The 18,977-nt window shown below is 41.9% G+C and overlaps 3 non-coding genes across 3 annotated transcripts; 2 read left to right on the top strand and 1 right to left on the bottom strand.

The window, feature by feature from the left end:
- Positions 1–4,768: 4,768 nt before the first annotated feature.
- On the top strand, positions 4,769–4,882 carry LOC140287615 (U5 spliceosomal RNA). The gene has a single exon (XR_011911755.1). It is a non-coding gene; the product is annotated as a U5 spliceosomal RNA (small nuclear RNA).
- Positions 4,883–5,190: 308 nt separating this feature from the next.
- Positions 5,191–5,374, top strand: LOC140287612 (U2 spliceosomal RNA). The gene has a single exon (XR_011911752.1). It is a non-coding gene; the product is annotated as a U2 spliceosomal RNA (small nuclear RNA).
- A 3,172-nt stretch (positions 5,375–8,546) lies between these two features.
- LOC140287610 (U5 spliceosomal RNA) lies at positions 8,547–8,663 on the bottom strand. Its single transcript, XR_011911751.1, has one exon. It is a non-coding gene; the product is annotated as a U5 spliceosomal RNA (small nuclear RNA).
- Between the last annotated feature and the right edge of the window lie 10,314 nt (positions 8,664–18,977).

The raw sequence follows: 18,977 nt of genomic DNA, 5'->3' as shown, positions 1-18,977 counted from the left end.
CTTGCAGCCAAACACCTCTGATCTCGCTTTTGATGATGTAAGGTTGGGCATTCAGACCTTGCTTCACCTGCTTTTCACCAAATATAGTCGGACATTCACACCTTCTTGCAGCCGAACACTTCCGCTCCACCTTTTAGTGTTCTATCACACCTTTTTTTCACCGCATATTATACATTATGGTTGGAAATTTTCAACCACTCTCATCCGAAGACCTCTCCTCCCGCTTTTGTTAATATATTTGAACTTTAGTCGGACATTCAAACCTTCTTGCAGCTGAACCACCTCCGCTCCCTGTTTTGATCATATATGGTCTGGCAATACTACCTTTTCTTACCCGTTTGTGAGTAATTATGGCTGGACATTCACACCTACTTGCAGCCGAACACAACCTCTCTCGATTTTGATGATGTATGGACCGGCATTCTTACCTTTTCTAACACATTTTTCAGCAATTATGGTCGGAGATTCACACCTACTCACAGCCGAACAACTCCGCTCCCGCATTTGATGGTGTATAGTCGGGCATTCTCACCCTTTCTCATCAGCTTTTTGCAAATTATGATCTGACATTCACACCTACTTGCAGTCGAACAGCTCTGCTCCCGCTTTTGATTATGTTTGGTTGGATATTCGAACCTTTTCTTAACTTCTTTTTACATATTTTGGTTGGACGTTCACACCTTCTTGTAGCCGAACACTTCCACTCCTGCTTTTGATGATGTATGGTTGGGCATTCACACCTTTTTTTTGCCCATTTTTCAGGAATTATGGGTGGACATTCACACCTTGCAGCTGAACATCTCCTATCCCACTTATGATCATGTGCGGTTTGATTTTCGAAAAGTTTCTTTCATGTTTTCTAGCAATTATTGATGGACATGTAGACCTTCTTGCAGCTGAACACCTCCGCTCCCGCTTTTGATCATACATTGTCAGGCATTCGCACCTTGTCTTACCCACTTTTTACAAACTTTAGTCGAACAGTCACACCTTTTTGCAGCCGAACACCACCTCTCCCGATTTTGATGATGTATGGTCCAGCATTCTTACCTTTTCTGACACGTTCTTCAGCAATTATGGTCGGACATTCACACCTACTCAGAGCCGAACACCTCCGCTCCCGCATTTGATGGTGTATAGTCGGGCATTCTCACCCTTTCTCATCAGCTTTTTACAAATTATGATCTGACATTCACACCTGCTTTTGATAATGTATTGTTAGGCATTCGCACCTTTTTTTTACCCATTTCTCATGAATTATGGGTGGACATTCACACCTTCTTGCAGCCGAACACCTCCTCTCCCGCTTATGATCATGTGCGGTTTGATATTCGAAAATTTACTTTCTTGTTTTAAAGCAATTATTGATGGACATTCAAACCTTCTTTTTGATGGTGTATAGTCGGGCTTTCGAGCCTTTTTTTCCCGGTTTTTACAAACCATGGTCGGACTTTCACACCTTCTTGTAGGCGAACAACTCCGCTCCCGCTATTGATTGTGTACAGTCGGGTATTTTAACCTTTTCTTACCCGCTTTTTACCAACTATGGTCGGACATTCAGACCTTCTTGCACCTGAACACCTCCGCTCCAGCTTTTGATGGTGTATAGTCGGGCTTTCGAGCCTTTTCTTCCCCGGTTTTTACAAATTATGGTTGGACATTCAAACCTTCTTGTATCCGAAAACCTCCGCTCTCTCTTTTGATCATACATTGTCGGACATTCGCACCTTTTCTTACCCGCTTTTTACAAACTTTAGTCGGACATTAACACCTTCTTGCAGCTTAACCACCTCCGCTCCCTGTTTTGATCATGTATGGTCTGGCAATACTACCTTTTCTTACCCATTTGTGAGTAATTATGGCTGGACATTCACACCTACTTGCAGCCGAACACCACCTCTCCCACTTTTGATGATGTATGGACCGGCATTCTTACTTTTCTAACACATTTTTCAGCAATTATGGTTGGAGATTCACACCTACTCACAGCCGAACACCTCCGCTCCCGCATTTGATGGTGTATATTCGGGCATACGAACCTGTTCTTACCCGCTTTTTACAAACCATGGTCGGACTTTCACACCTTCTTGTAGCTGAACAACTCTGCTCCCTCTTTTGATTGTGTACAGTCGGGCATACAAACCTGTTCTTACCCGCTTTTTACAAACTATGGTCGGACATTCAAACCTTCTTGTAGCCGAACACATCCACTCCTGCTTTTGATGATGTATGGTTGGGCATTCGCACCTTTTCTTACCCATTTTTCAGTAATCATGGGTGGATATTCACACCTTCTTGCAGCGGAACACCTCCTCTCCCGCTTATGATTATGTGCGGTTTGATATTCGAAAATTTTCTTTCATGTTTTATAGCAATTATTGATGGACATTCATACCTTCTTGAAGCCGAACACATCCACTCCTGCTTTTGATGATGTATGGTTGGGCATTCGAACCTACTTGTTGCCCGTTTTTCATTAATTATGGGTGGACATTCACACCTTGTCGCAGCCAAACACCTCCGCTCCCTGTTTTGATCATGTATGTTTTGACATTCGCACCTTTTCTCACCTGCTTTTTACTATTGTCGGCCAATCACAGCTTCCTCTCCACCATACTTGTATGGTAGGAAATTCTCACCCACTCTCATCCGAAGACCTCTCCTCCCGCTTTTGTTAATATTTAGTCGGGCATTCGAACCTTTTCTTACCCACTTTTTACAAATTATGGTCGAACATTCACACCTACTTGCAGCTGAATACTTCCGCTCCACCTTTTAGTGATGTATGGTTGGCATTTGCACCTTTTGTTACCCTCTTTTTATACTGATTGCTGAAGATTAAGTTGTTCTTTCTCAAACTACAATTTTTGAACTGGATAAATAAGGAGGACAAACAGTTTTAAGTCACGCTGATAGAAGAAATTAATTTTATAGCAAAATCTGTATTTCGTCATATGTCGAGAGATGCTTATTGCTGAAGAAGTTCTTTCTCATTGTACAAAGTACAACGTTGTTTATCGTTGAAACGTGATTAGACATGAATAAATATGAAGGACAAAGCAGTCTTAACTTTTGAGTTTGAGTTAATTAATTCGTTTTATAGGAGAATCCGAATTCGTGCTTATTTTCGGATTCCTGAAGAATGAGTCTGGTTCTTTCTCATAATACAAAGTTTGTTGTTTATTGTTGAAACTTCATCAGAAGTGAAGAAATAAATGAATGCCTATCAACAAATGTGGGATCTAAACTCTACTGCTTCCTCTAAAATAATTTCTTTTCTCAATTCAGAAATGTGTGTGTGTAAGTCACAACACCCGTGACACCAAAACGGCTTTCTTTTCTCTCTTTTCTCTACACTCTGCACTATGAGCACACACACCAAATCAGAAAGGCTTTTTTCTCTCTTTTCTACATTATGGACTGTGGGGACACAAAACCGCACTCTCTTTTTTTTTTTGATTGTGTGCCAGGGCGTTGTCTCACGTATTAGATTATGCTTAAGATACGAATGGGTTTATCAGTCACATAAGAATCCATACATACTGATCCTCCCGTAATAAAATGGTCGGATCTTATCAAACACACTTTGTTTCTTGTGACAATCAAGTCAGCGAAACAGCGTATACACGTCAAGACACTGAATCAAGTTTGCCACAAGAACTCATAAGTTTGGCAGTATTGCTCTGCCGTCAGCAATCATACACCCATTTTATTTTCGTGAGACGTGCAGGCACCTGTTCATCTACTGTTCTATCACTATGAATTAGTTTATCTATTATCAATAAGGATACTTCTACAACTACTATCAAAGTATGTCCAGACTTCTTATGTTGTCAGTTGCTATATATGAATAAGTGGGTAGCTACTGACAAGCATCAAGCATGTCACACAGCCCAAACATATAACATTTCAGGACACACCACACAGTTAACAACCACAGTGAAGTGTCAAAGCCCAAACATTCAACAGGACACTTACACAACACATTCAAATCAAACAGTCAGACAACATACAAGAACATATACCCCAGCCGGCATTGCTCCCTGCCTATTTTCCTACAGCTCACTATGTGTGCGCACACCTTTATTCACAAACTCTTCAACTTATACTCTTTTACCGAAGCTGCTACAGCTCGATTGGCCGAATACCCTTAGATCCTATTTCGGTGAATTTGACATCTGCCTTACATGTAACAGATTAGCGGTTTAGCAGTTTTAATTTAGTTTGAGTGAAGGAATTCAATTTATAGCAAAATCCGAAATCGTGAAGCACTCATGAAGTAAGCTTATTCTCGGATTCCTGAAACTTTAGATTTGCTCTTTCTTTTACTGCAAAGTACAACGTTGTTTTTTTTGTTTAAATCTTTCTAGACATGGTAATTATGAACGACAAAGCAGTTTTAACATAGTTTGAGTGAAGGAATTCATTTTATAGATAAAATCCCAAGAGTCTGCAGAGAAAAGAGAGTGAATGCGAAGTAGACTTTAACACGGCTATGGGAGCGAGCCGAGTGTGGGCTAACCGGGAGAATTGCTTGAAAGAAACGCGACACCGAATGAGCGGTCAGAACAAAGCCTCAATACGGGATTCTCGTGGTGTTTTTGTTGCTGCCTTGTCTTTTGCATAGAGTTGTTCCTACTTGGTCAGCCGAGGAGCAGGGGGGGGGGGGGGGGGGGGGGGGCAAGCGTCTCAACCAAGCAAAGCTCACCATGGGGAAGGTGGCTATACCAACTAGCCTGATGCCCTGCTCCCGCAGTGACGGATAATCGTACTCTGGTTTCTCTTCATAACATACAAGTCTTTCGCCTTTTACTAAAGACTTCCGTGGAGAGCAGCACTAATGAGTTGTTTCTATTATTGGCAGGCTTTACCTTTGCGGGTGAAGCCCTTTCTGTCTGTGCAAAAGAAATCTTCTTACTGTGCAGAGTGACTTCTCTGAGTAGAGTCGCCTTACTTGTTGCGACTGTGCCGATGTTCGAAGCTGGAGTGCAAAGTTGTTGCTTGAATGGTGCTTGCTGGAGCATGTGGGAGTGCAAAGTTATACCATTTAAAAGGGCTGAAGAGTGCTCAGTGCAGCGGGTGGGCGGAGGTGCAACGTGACACTCTGGCCACCTATGGCCATAAAAAGAACACTGCTACAAGTGCGCATTGTGCCAGCAAGGGCCCTCGGACCTGAAACAGTGGACAGTTATCGCTTCTCGGCCTTTTGGCTAAGATCAAGTGTAGTATCCGTTCTTATCAGTTTAATATGTCCTCTATACGAGGACAACATATTAAATGGATTTTTAAGAATAGGAGTTGAAAAAGAAGCTTGCTCCGTTCACTCCAAGCCTCGACCCGGTACTGCAGTGCCGCTGGGAACGGTGCGCTCTCCTCTGCTCTTGTGAAAAAGCAAACAGCGGTGCAGGATGGAAGTTTCAGGGAGCCCAAGATGAAATTTTCTTTTAATCTGCTGAGAAAAGAGAGTGAATGCGAAGTGGACTTTAACACGGCTCTGGGAGCAAGCCGAGTGCGGGCTAACCGGGAGAATTGCTTGAAAGAAACGCGGCACCGAATGAGTGGTCAGAACAAAGCCTCAATACGGTGTTCCCGTGGTGTTTGTGGCTGCCTTGTCTTTTGCACAGAGTAAAAGACAAGGCAGCCATCGAATAGATTGTTTCTACTTGGTCAGCCGAGGAGCAGGGGGGGGGAGCAAGCGTCTCAACCAAGCAAAGCTCACCAAGTAGGAACAATCGGGCCCTTTTCGATGGCTGCAACACCTGAAAGAGATATTGATGCGAGACCCGATCAAATGCTTTTTCAAAGTCTAAATTTAAGATGACAAGCCGGGTGTTTCTGTCTCTAGCGTAATCAATGATGTCTCGAATCAGTACGAGGCTGTCGGTGAGTTGTCTCCCTGAGATGGCACAAGCTTGGTCTGGGTGAATTACCTCCTCTAAAACAGAGGACATCCGTGTCGCTAAAACCTTGCTAAAAAGTTTACAGTCAAAGTTTAAAAGTGTGATGGGCCTCCAATTCTTTAGGTCAGTCTTATCATTTTTTTTATAAAGTAGAGTCACTATTCCCACTCTAAAACTGTCAGGCAGTCGGTCGAGTTTTTCAAAATCTTTAAAAACATCTAAAATGTCTGATGATAAAAGGTCCCAATAGGTCAGATAGAATTCTGCAGGAAGCCCGTCTAAACCCGGAGCTCGACTTCTCTTAAAACCTGTTAGGCATTTTTTTAACTCTAAAGCAGTAAAATTCTGTGTCAAGTGTGCATTCTCTTTTACGGTTTTGTCAACGAATTTTAAGATTTCTGCCGATGTTTCCAAGTGCACTGGTTTCTCTTTGTACATGTTACTATAAAAGGTATGTACAGTTTCAATCATCTCTTGTGTGGATTTTGTTAAAAACCCATCTTCTCTTTTTAGATTTTGAATACACTCCTTTTTATTTATAACTTTCTTTCTTTTTCACCTTCCTCAATTTCCTGCTCCCTGCTTCTTACAAAAATTCCTTTACTCTTTATTTCTGCTAAAACTGACATTTCCTTTTTGACATCTTTGATTTCTTCTTTAAAGTCTATGCCACACTGATTTAGTTTAAAGTAGCGCTGTAAGCGTTTATGTAGTCCCATCATACATCTATTCTCTTTCCTTTTTTTACGTTTACCTTGCTGTTTAAAAAAAGTCTGGGTCGTTTCCTTCACCATTTCCCACCATTGTGCATGTGTTTCGTAGAGGTCTTGAAGGGTCTGCCACTCTTTATAACATTCCCTGTACTGACTGACTATGATTTCATCCTCCAACAAGGAACAGTTGAGTTTCCACAGACCACTTCCTACCGTCACACCAGAAGGGGGTGAAAGGGTGCAGGAGAGCATAAGGTGGTCTGAAAAGAAAACAGGGGTTAATCTAACATCAGTGGGTGGGCAATCTCTAGTAAAGAAATAATCAATGCGAGAGGCTCTGGTGCCATCATGACTAAACCAGGTGAAGCCCTCCTCTCTGGGATGCATGGTTTTAAAACAGTCAGTAAGCTTAAAATCCCTGCATATGCCCTGAAGTAAAATCTTTCCTGCTCAAGATACAGTTAAAATCCCCTCCTACAACTAAAGGTACTTGCCCTAGCATGTAAAGCTGTATATCTTCTAAAAGGTCATACCTTTCATTTTTTCCATTGAAACCATAAATATTTAAGAGGTTAAAGTCTTGCCTCATAAAATTCAAGTGTGCTAAAAGTGTCCGTCCGTCTCTCACCACTGTGCTACCTTTCACCAGAACATGCGGATTTTTAATTAGAATGGCCACACCATCATTTTTATTTTGATTTGAGCCACTCCATATCGATAAATGGGGCCACATTTCCTCCCATTGTCTATGGTTTTTTTAAAAAGGTAGTCCACATTCTTGTATTAAAAACACATCTGATTTTATGGAGTCTAAGAAGGATAAAATACTCTGGGCTCTTGTCTTTGATTTCACACTTCTCACATTTAGTGTTGAGAAGGTGAGAACCATTAAAAGCATAAAGGAAAGTAGGTATGTCATTTTCGTTTTTCTAAGTTATCAAAACAAATTACACACTCAGGTTATTTCTTGGGAAACTAGCTCTTCCTTCATTTCTTTAGGTGAAAAGTGAGTAGGGTGATCTATATTTCCTTTTCGGACTCTCGGTGTTGGCCTCTGACGCAATGTTGCATTTAACTTTGAGTCCCTGGGGGTTGATTGCAGAGCTGAAGTTAAAAAGGAGACCTCATTTGGTGAGTCGGAGGGGAAGTCTCTAGGTTCTTCCACTGAAGAACTGTCTGAAAGGGACCTAACCCTTCCCCTCTTCTCTACCACTGGGGAATCAGAGGCTCAGATGCCGTCCTCTTCGGCTGTTGACCTTCGGGGAGGTGAGTATCTTCACTAGACTCACCTGTCTGCTCTTCCTCCTCATTTAGCGTAGCTCCACCCTCTGCCTGTGAATTCTCACAGACTTCAACACTGAGTGGTGAGGCCTCTACAGGCCCCTCCCCTTTTTGCTCCTCACTTCCAATCCAAGCTTTTGGCGGGAAGTTTGAATTTATTGGGTCAACCTCTTCACTTTGTTCACCAACTGCCACCTTTGGTCCTTCTCTTTGTTGGCTTGACTGTGGCTTTACCGTCTTTAATTTGTTGGCAAAAGATTTAGGGCAATCTCTGAAGAGGTGATTTAATTCTCCACAGAGATTACATTTCCTGCCATTTGGACACTCTCCAAAAGTTTGCCCAATTTCTCTGCTCTTCCCACATAACACCTTGGTACAAGCCTCAACCAGGTGCCCATGCTCACCACACTTGCGGCAGAACTTGGGCTGCCCCTGGTAGTGGATGTAACCTCGGTTTTCAAGGTGGCCAGAGTGTCGCCCACCCGCTGCACTGAGCACTCTTCAGCCCTTTTAAATGGTATAACTTTGCACTCCCGCACGCTCCAGCAAGCACCATTCAAGCAACAACTTTGCACTCCAGCTTCGAACATCGGCACAGTCGCAACAAGTAAGGCGACTCTACTCAGAGAAGTCACTCTGCACAGTAAGAAGATTTCTTTTGCACAGGTAAAGCCTGCCAAAAATAGAAACAACTCATTAGTGCTGCTCTCCACAGAAATCTTTAGTAGAAGGCGAAAGACTTGTACGTTATGAAGAGAAACCAGAGTACGATTATCCGTCACTGCGGGAGCAGGGCATCAGGCTAGTTGGCATAGCCACCTTCCCCATGGTGAGCTTTGCTTGGTTGAGACGCTTGCTCCCCCCCCCCCCTTGCTCCTCGGCTGACCAACTAGGAACAATCGGGCCCTATTCGATGGCTGCCTTGTCTTTTACTCTGTGCAAAAGACAAGGCAGCAACAAAAACACCACGAGAATCCCGTATTGAGGCTTTGTTCTGTTCGCTCATTCGGTGTCGCGTTTCTTTCAAGCAATTCTCCCGGTTAGCCCACACTCGGCTCGCTCCCATAGCCGTGTTAAAGTCTACTTCGCATTCACTCTCTTTTCTCAGCAGACTCTTGGGATTTTATCTATAAAATGAATTCCTTCACTCAAACTATGTGAAAACTGCTTTGTCCTTAATATTTACCATGTCTAGAAAGATTTAAACAAAAAAAAACAACGTTGTACTTTGCAGTAAAAGAAAGAGCAAATTTAAAGTTTCAGGAATCCGAGAATAAGCTTACTTTCATGAGTTCTTCACGATTTCGGATTTTGCTATAAAATGAATTCCTTCACTCATATTAAATTAAAACTGCTAAACCGCTAATCTGTTATATGTAAGGCAGATGTCAAATTCACCGAAATAGGATCAAAGGGTATTCGGCCAATCGAGCTGTAGCAGCTTTGGTAAAAGAGTATAAGTTGAAGAGTTTGTGAATAAAGGTGTGCGCACACATAGTGTGCTGTACGAAAATAGGCAGGGAGCAATGCCGGCTGGGGTATATGTTCTTGTATGTTGTCTGACTGCTTGATTTGAATGTGTTGTGTAAGTGTCCTGTTGAATGTTACATGTTTGGGCTTTGACACGCTTCACTGTGGTTGTTAACTGTGTGGTGTGTCCTGAAATGTTATATGTTTGGGCTGTGTGACATGCTTAATGCTTGTCAGTAGCTACCCACTTATTCATATATAGCAACTGACAACATAAGAAGTCCGGACATACTTTGATAGTAGTTGTAGAAGTATCCTTATTGATAATAGATCACTAATTCATAGTGATAGAACAGTAGATGAACAGGTGATTGCACATGTCTCACGAAAATAAAATGGGTGTATGATTGCTGACGGCAGAGCAATACTGCCAAACTTATGAGTTCTTGAGGCAAACTTGATTCAGTGTCTTGACGTGTATATGCTGTTTCGCTGACAAGAAAAAAGTGTGTTTGATAAGATCCGACCATTTTATTATGGGAGGATCAGTATGTATGGATTCTGATGTGACTGATAAACCCATTCGTATCTTAAGCATAATCTAATACGTGAGACAACGCCCTGGCACACGATAAAAAAAAAAAAGAGAGAGAGAGCGGTTTTGTGTCCCCACAGTCCATAATGTAGAAAAGAGAGAAAAAAGCCTTTCTGATTTGGTGTGTGTGCTCATAGTGCAGAGTGTAGAGAAAAGAAAGCCGTTTTGGTGTCACGGGTGTTGTGACTTACACACACACATTTCTAAATTGAGAAAGGAAATTATTTTAGAGGAAGCACTAGAGTTTAGATCCCACATTTGTTGATAGGCATTCATTTATTTCTTCACTTCTGATGAAGTTTCAACAATAAACAACAAACTTTGTATTATGAGAAAGAACCAGACTCATTCTTCAGGAATCCGAAAATAAGCTCTATTTTATGAGTTATGCACGAATTCGGATTCTCCTATAAAACGAATTCATTAACTCAAACCAAGTTAAGACTGCTTTGTCCTTCATATTTATTCATGTCTAATCAAGTTTCAACGATAAAGCATCTCTCGACATATGACGAAATACAGATTTTGCTATAAAATTAATTCCTTCTATCAGCCTGACTTAAAACTGTTTGTCCTCCTTATTTATCCACTTCAAATCAAGTTTCAACAATTAAAAAAAATTTGTAGTTTGAGAAAGAACAACTTAATCTTCAGCAATCAGTATAAAAAGAGGTGCAAATGCCAACCATACATACCTAAAAGGTGGAGCGGAAGTATTCAGCTGCAAGTAGGTGTGAATGTTCGACCATAATTTGTAAAAAGCGGGTAAGAAAAGGTTCGAATGCCCGACTATATATTAACAAAAGCGGGAGGAGAGGTCTTCGGATGAGAGTGGGTGAGAATTTCCAACCATAATCTATAAAATACGGTGAAAAAAAATATGTGAATGCCTCATAGAACACTAAAAGCGGAAGTGTTCGGCTGCAAGAAGGTGTGAATGTCCGACTATATTTGGTGAAAAGCAGGTGAAGCCAGGTCTGAATGCCCAACCTTACATCATCAAAAGCGAGATCAGAGGTGTTTGGCTGCAAGAAGGCCATAGTTTGCCAAAAGCGGGTAAGGTGCGAATGACCGACTAAATATCAACAAAAGTGGGGGCGGAGGTCTTCGGATGCAAGTGGGTGTGAATATCCCACCATACAAGTATGGTGGAGAAGAAGCTGTGAATGGCCGACCATAGTAAAAGGCGGGTGAGAGAAGGTGCGAATGTCAAACCATACATAATCAAAACAGGGAGCGGAGGTGTTCTGCTGTAAGAAGGTGTGAATGTCCAACCATAGTTGGTAAAAAGCGGGTAAGAAAAGGTTAAACTACCCGACTGTACACAATCAATAGCGGGAGCGGAGTTGTTCGGCTACTAAAAGGTGTGAAAGTCCGACCATGGTTTGTAAAAAGCGGGTAAGAAAAGGTGCGAATGCCCGACAATGTATGATCAAAAGAGGGACTGGAGGTTTTCGGCTGCAAGAAGGTCTGAATGTCCAACCATAATTTGTAAAAACCGGGGAAGAAAAGGCTCGAAAGCCCGAGTATACACCATCAAAAGTGGGAGCGGAGGTGTTCAGCTGCAAGACGGTCTGAATGTCCATCAATAATTGCTAGAAAACATGAAAGAAAATTTTCGAATATCAAACTGCACATGATCATAAGCGGGAGAGGAGGTGTTCAGCTGTAAGAAGGTGTGAATGTCTACCCATAATTACTGAAAAATGGGTAAGAAAAGGTGCGAATGCCTAACCATACATCATCAAAAGAGGGAGCGGAGGTGTTCCGCTGTAAGACGGTGTGAATGTCCGACCATAGATGGTAAAAAGCGGGTAAGAAAAGGTTAAATTACCCGACTGTACACAATCAAAAGAGGGAGCGGAGTTGTTCAGCTAAGAGAAGGTGTGAAAGTCCGACCTTGGTTTGTAAAAAGCGGGTAAGAAAAGGTTCGTATGCCCGAATATACACCATCAAAAGCGGAAGCGGAGTTTTTCGGCTGTGAGTAGGTGTGAATCTCCGACCATAATTGCTGAAAAATGTGTTAGAAAAGGTAAGAATGCCGGTCAATACATCATCAAAAGCTAGAGAGGTTGTGTTCGGCTGCAAGTAGGTGTGAATGTCCAGCCATAATTACTCACAAACGGGTAAGAAAAGGTAGTATTGCCAGACCATATATGATCAAAACAGGGAGCGGAGGTGGTTCAGCTGCAAGAAGGTTTGAATGTCCGACTAAAGTTCAAATATATTAACAAAAGCGGGAGGAGAGGTCTTCGGATGAGAGTGGTTGAAAATTTCAAACCATAATGTATAAAATGCGGTGACAAAAAGGTGTGATAGAACACTAAAAGGTGGAGCGGAAGTGTTCGGCTGCAAGAAGGTGTGAATGTCCGACTATATTTGGTGAAAAGCAGGTGAAGCAAGGTCTGAATGCCCAACCTTACATCATCAAAAGCGAGATCAGAGGTGTTTGGCTGCAAGAAGGCCATAGTTTGCCAAAAGCGGGTAAGGTGCGAATGTCCGACTAAATATCAACAAAATTTGGGGCGGAGGTCTTCGGATGCAAGTGGGTGTGAATGTCCGACTATATTTCGTGAAAAGCAGGTGAAGCAAGGTCTGAATGCCCAACCTTACATCATCAAAAGCGAGATCAGAGGTGTTTGGCTGCAAGAAGGCCATAGTTTGCCAAAAGCGGGTAAGGTGCGAATGACCGACTAAATATCAACAAAAGTGGGGGCGGAGATCTTCGGATGCAGGTGGGTGTGAATATCCCACCATACAAGTATGGTGGAGAGGAAGCTGTGAATGGCCGACCATAGTAAAAGGCGGGTGAGAGAAGGTGCGAATGTCAAACCATACATAATCAAAACAGGGAGCGGAGGTGTTCTGCTGTAAGAAGGTGTGAATGTCCAACCATAGTTGGTAAAAAGCGGGTAAGAAAAGGTTAAAATACCCGACTGTACACAATCAATAGCGGGAGCGGAGTTGTTCGGCTACTAAAAGGTGTGAAAGTCCGACCATGGTTTGTAAAAAGCGGGTAAGAAAAGGTGCGAATGCCCGACAATGGATGATCAAAAGAGGGAGTGGAGGTTTTCGGCTGCAAGAAGGTCTGAATGTCCAACCATAATTTGTAAAAACCGGGGAAGAAAAGGCTCGAAAGCCCGACTATACACCATCAAAAGTGGGAGCGGAGGTGTTCAGCTGCAAGACGGTCTGAATGTCCATCAATAATTGCTAGAAAACATGAAAGAAAATTTTCGAATATCAAACTGCACATGATCATAAGCGGGACAGGAGGTGTTCAGCTGCAAGAAGGTGTGAATGTCTACCCATAATTACTGAAAAATGGGTAAGAAAAGGTGCGAATGCCTAACCATACATCATCAAAAGAGAGAGCGGAGGTGTTCCGCTGTAAGACGGTGTGAATGTCCGACAATAGATGGTAAAAAGCGGGTAAGAAAAGGTTAAATTACCCGACTGTACACAATCAAAAGAGGGAGCGGAGTTGTTCAGCTAAGAGAAGGTGTGAAAGTCCGACCTTGGTTTGTAAAAAGCGGGTAAGAAAAGGTTCGTATGCCCGAATATACACCATCAAAAGCGGAAGCGGAGGTGTTCGGCTGCAAGATATTGTGAACGTCCGACCAAAGTTTGTAAAAAGCAGTTAAGAAAAGGTTCGAATATCTAACCAAACATAATCAAAAGCGGGAGCAGAGCTGTTCGACCGGAAGTAGGTGTGAATGTCAGATCATAATTTGCAAAAAGCTGATGAGAAAGGGTGAGAATGCCCGACTATACACCATCAAATGCGGTAGCGGAGTTATTCGGCTGTAAGTAGGTGTGAATCTCCAACCATAATTGCTGAAAAATGTGTTAGAAAAGGTAAAAATGCCGGTCCATACATCATCAAAATCGGGAGAGGTGGTGTTCAGCTGCAAGAAGGTCTAAATGTCCATCAATAATTGCTAGAAAACATAAAAGAAAATTTTCGAAAATCAAACCACACATGATCATAAGTGGGAGAGGAGGTGTTCAGCTGCAAGAAGGTGTGAATGTCCACCCATAATACCTGAAAAATGGGTAAAAAAAAGGTGCGAATGCCCAACCATACATCATCAAAAGCAGGAGTGCATGTGTTCAGCTACAAGAAGGTGTGAACGTCCAACCAAAGTTTGTAAAAAGCAGTTAAGAAAAGGTTAGAATATCCAACCAAACATAATCAAAAGCGGGAGCAGAGCTGTTCGACTGCAAGTAGGTGTTAATGTCAGATCATAATTTGCAAAAAGCTGATGAGAAAGGGTGAGAATGCCCGACTATACACCATCAAATGCGGGAGCGGAGTTGTTTGGCTGTGAGTAGGTGTGAATCTCCGACCATAATTGCTGAAAAATGTGTTAGAAAAGGTAAGAATGCCGGTCCATACATCATCAAAAGCGAGAGAGGTTGTGTTCGGCTGCAAGTAGGTGTGACTGTTCGACTAAAGTTTGTAAAAAGTGGGTAAGACAAGGTGCGAATTCCTGACAATGTATGATCAAAAGCGGGAGCGTAGGTGTTCAGCTACAAGAAGGTCTACATGTCCATCAATAATTGCTAGAAAACATGAAAGAAACTTTTCGAAAATCAAACCGCACATGATCATAAGTGGGATAGGAGGTGTTCAGCTGCAAGGTGTGAATGTCCACCCATAATTCCTGAAAAATGGGCAAAAAAAAGGTGTGAATGCCCAACCATACATCATCAAAAGCAGGAGTGGAAGTGTTCGGCTACAAGAAGGTGTGAACGTCCAACCAAAATATGTAAAAAGCAGTTAAGAAAAGGTTCGAATATCCAACCAAACATAATCAAAAGCGGGAGCAGAGCTTTTCGACTGCAAGTAGGTGTGAATGTCAGATCATAATTTGCAAAAAGCTGATGAGAAAGGGTGAGAATGCCCGACTATACATCATCAAATGCGGGAGCGGAGTTGTTCGGCTGTGAGTAGGTGTGAATCTCCGACCATAATTGCTGAAAAATGTGTTAGAAAAGGTAAAAATGCCGGTCCATACATCATCAAAAGCGAGAGAGGTTGTGTTCGGCTGCAAGTAGGTGTGAATGTCCAGCCATAATTACTCACAAACGGGTAAGAAAAGGTAGTATTGCCAGACCATATATGATCAAAACAGGGAGCGGAGATGGTTCAGCTGCAAGAAGGTTTGAATGTCCGACTAAAGTTCAAATATATTAAAGAAAGCGGCAGGAGAGGTCTTCGGATGAGAGTGGTTGAAAATTTCCGACCATAATGTATAAAATGCGGTGAAAAAAAGGTGTGATAGAACACTAAAAGGTGGAGCGGAAGTGTTCGGCTGCAAGAAGGTGTGAATGTCCGACTATATTTGGTGAAAAGCAGGTGAAGCAAGGTCTGAATGCCAAACCTTACATCATCAAAAGCGAGATCAGAGGTGTTTGGCTGCAAGAAGGCCATAGTTTGCCAAAAGCGGGTAAGGTGCGAATGTCCGACTAAATATCAACAAAATTTGGGGCAGAGGTCTTCGGATGCAAGTGGGTGTGAATATCCCACCATACAAGTATGGTGGAGAGGAAGCTGTGAATAGCCGACCATAGTTTGGAAAAAGCGGGTAAGAAAAGGTTTGAATGCCCGAACATACACCATCAAAAGAGGGAGCGGAGGTGTTCCGCTGTACGAAGGTGTGAATGTCCGACCATACTTGGTAAAAAGCGGGTGAGAAAAGGTTAAAATACCCGACTGTACACAATCAATAGCGGGAGCGGATGTGTTCGGCTACAAGAAGGTGTGACAGTCCGACCATGGTTTGTAAAAAGCGGGTAAGAAAAGGTGCGAATGTCCGACAATGTATGATCAAAAGAGAGAGCGGAGGTTTTCGGATACACGAAGGTTTGAATGTCCTACCATAGTTTGTAAATAGCGGGTAAGAAAAGGTTTGAATACCCGAACATACACCATCAAAAGAGGGAGCGGAGGTGTTCCGCTGTACGAAGGTGTGAATGTCCGACCATAGTTGGTAAAAAGCGGGTAAGAAAAGGTTAAAATACCCGACTGTACACAATCAATAGCGGGAGCGGAGTTGTTCGGCTACAAGAAGGTGTGAAAGTCCGACCATGGTTTGTAAAAAGCAGTTAAGAAAAGGTTCGAATATCCAACCAAACATAATCAAAAGCGGGAGCAGAGCAGTTCGACCGCAAGTAGGTGTGAATGTCCAGCCATAATTACTCACAAACGGGGGAAGAAAAGGTAGTATTGCCAGACCATACATGATCAAAACAGGGAGCGGAGGTTCAGCTGCAAGGTGTGAATGTCTGACTATAGTTTGTAAAAAGCGGGTAAGACAAGGTGCGAATGCCCAACAATGTATGATCAAAAGAGAGCGGAGGTGTTCGGCTCTGAGTAGGTCTGAATGTCCAACCATAATTTGTAAAAACCGGGTAAGAAAAGGCTCGAAAGCCCGACTTTACATCATCAAAAGCGGGAGCGGAGGTGTTCAGCTGCAAGAAGGTGTGAATGTTCGACTAAAGTTTGTAAAAAGCTGGTAAGACAAGGAGCGATGTCCCGACATTGTATGATCAAAAGCGGAAGTGGAGGTGTCCAGCTGTGAGTAGGTGTGAATGTCCGACCATAATTGCTGAAAAATGTGTTAGAAAAGGTAAGAATACTGGACCATACATCATCAAAAGCGGGAGAGGTGGTGTTCGGCTGCAAGAAGGTGTGAAAGTCCGACAATGGTTTGTAAAAAGCGGGTAATAAAAGGTTCGAATGCCCGAATATACATCATCAAAAGCGGAAGCGTTCAGGGTAGTATGAGGAAGTTTATGCTTGAAATATATGTAGAAATGGGTACATATGAAGGACAAAGCAGTGTTAACTTAGTTTGAGTGAAGGAATTCATTTTATACATAAAATCCGAAATCATGCAGAACGTATGAAAAGAAGCTTATTCTCGGATTCCTGATGCTTCAGTTTTGCTCTTTCTTCTACTGCAAAATACAATGTTGTTCTTTGTTGAAGTCGATCTAGACATTGATAAATATGAATGAAAAAGCAGTTTTAACTTGGTTTGAGTGAATGAATTCATTTTATACATAAAATCCGAAATCGTGCAGAACTCATGAAAATAAGCTTATTCTCGGATTCCTAAAACTTTTGATTGGCTCTTTCTTTTACTGCAAAGTACAACGTTGTTTTTTTGTTTAAATCTATCGAGACATTGATAAATATGAAGGTAAAAGCCGTTTTAACATAGTTTGAGTGAAGGAATTGATTTTATAGATAAAATCCCAAATCATGCAGAACTCCTCAAAAGAGGCGTATGGCTTAATCAAAAGTGTGGTTCTTTCTCATTCAGGGTAGTATGAGGAAGTTTATGCTTGAAATATATGTAGAAATGGGTACATATGAAGGACAAAGCAGTGTTAACTTAGTTTGAGTGAAGGAATTCATTTTATACATAAAATCCCAAATCATGCAGAACGTGTGAAAAGAAGCTTATTCTCGGATTCCTGATGCTTCAGTTTTGCTCTTTCTTCTACTGCAAAATACAATGTTGTTCTTTGTTGAAGTCGATCTAGACATTGATAAATATGAAGGAAAAAGCAGTTTTAACTTGGTTTGAGTGAATGAATTCATTTTATACATAAAATCCGAAATCGTGCAGAACTCATGAAAATAAGCTTATTCTCGGATTCCTAAAACTTTTGATTTGCTCTTTCTTTTATTGCAAAGTACAACGTTGTTTTTTTGTTTAAATCTATCGAGACATTGATAAATATGAAGGTAAAAGCCGTTTTAACATAGTTTGAGTGAAGGAATTAATTTTATAGATAAAATCCCAAACCATGCAGAACTCCTCAAAAGGGAGGTATGGCTTAATCACAAGTGTGGCTATTTCTCATTCAGGGTAGTATGAGTAAGTTTATGCTTGAAATATATGTAGAAATGGGTACATATGAAGGACAAAGCAGTGTTAACTTAGTTTGCGTGAAGGAATTCATTTTATACATAAAATCCGAAATCGTGCAGAACTCATAAAAATAAGCTTATTCTCGGATTCCTAAAACTTTTGATTTGCACTTTCTTTTACTGCAAAGTACGTTGTTTTTTGTTGAAATCTATCTAGACATTGATAAATACCAGCCGAAACTCTGCTGCCGCTTTTGATAATTTATGGTTGGGCATTCTTACCTTTTCTTACCCGCTTTTTACAAATTATGATCTTACATTCACACCTACTTGCAGTCGAACACCTTCTCATCCACTTATGATCATGTGCGGTTGGGCTTTCGCACCTTTTCTTACCCATTTTTCAGTAATTATGGGTGGACATTCAGACCTTCTTGTAGCCGAAAACCTCCGCTCCTTGTTTTGATAATGTATGGTCTGGCAATACTACCTTTTCTTACCGGTTTGTGAGTAATTATGGCTGGACATTCACACCTACTTGCAGCCGAACACCACTTTTCCCGCTTTTGATGATGTATGGTCCGGCATTCTAGTCTTTTCTAACACATTTTTCAGCAATTATGGTTTGAAATTCACACCTTCTTGCAGCTGAACACCTCCGCTCCCGCTTTTGATGATGTAAAGTCGGGCTTTCGAGCCTTTTCTTACCCGGTTTTTACAAATTATGGTTGGACATTCAGACCTTGCAGCCGAACACCTCCGCTCTCTCTTTTGATCATACATTGTTGGGCATTCGCACCTTGTCTTACCCGCTTTTTACAAACTATAGTCAGACATTCACACCTTGCAGCTGAACCTCCGCTCCCTGTTTTGATCATGTATGGTCTGGCAATACTACCTTTTCTTCCCCCGTTTGTGAGTAATTATGGCTGGACATTCACACCTACTTGCAGTCGAACAGCTCTGCTCCCGCTTTTGATTATGTTTGGTTGGATATTCGAACCTTTTCTTAACTGCTTTTTACAAACCATGGTCGGACTTTCACACCTTCTTGTAGCCGAACAACTCCGCTCCCGCTATTGATTGTGTACAGTCGGGTATTTTAACCTTTTCTTACCCGCTTTTTACCA

This window comes from Leuresthes tenuis, unplaced genomic scaffold (assembly GCF_036924035.1).
Source record: "Leuresthes tenuis unplaced genomic scaffold, fLeuTen1.0.hap1 SCAF_156, whole genome shotgun sequence".
Classification (NCBI taxonomy): domain Eukaryota; kingdom Metazoa; phylum Chordata; class Actinopteri; order Atheriniformes; family Atherinopsidae; genus Leuresthes; species Leuresthes tenuis.
Note: the sequence above shows the minus strand (reverse complement) of the source record. Positions and strands in the feature narration are given on the sequence as shown.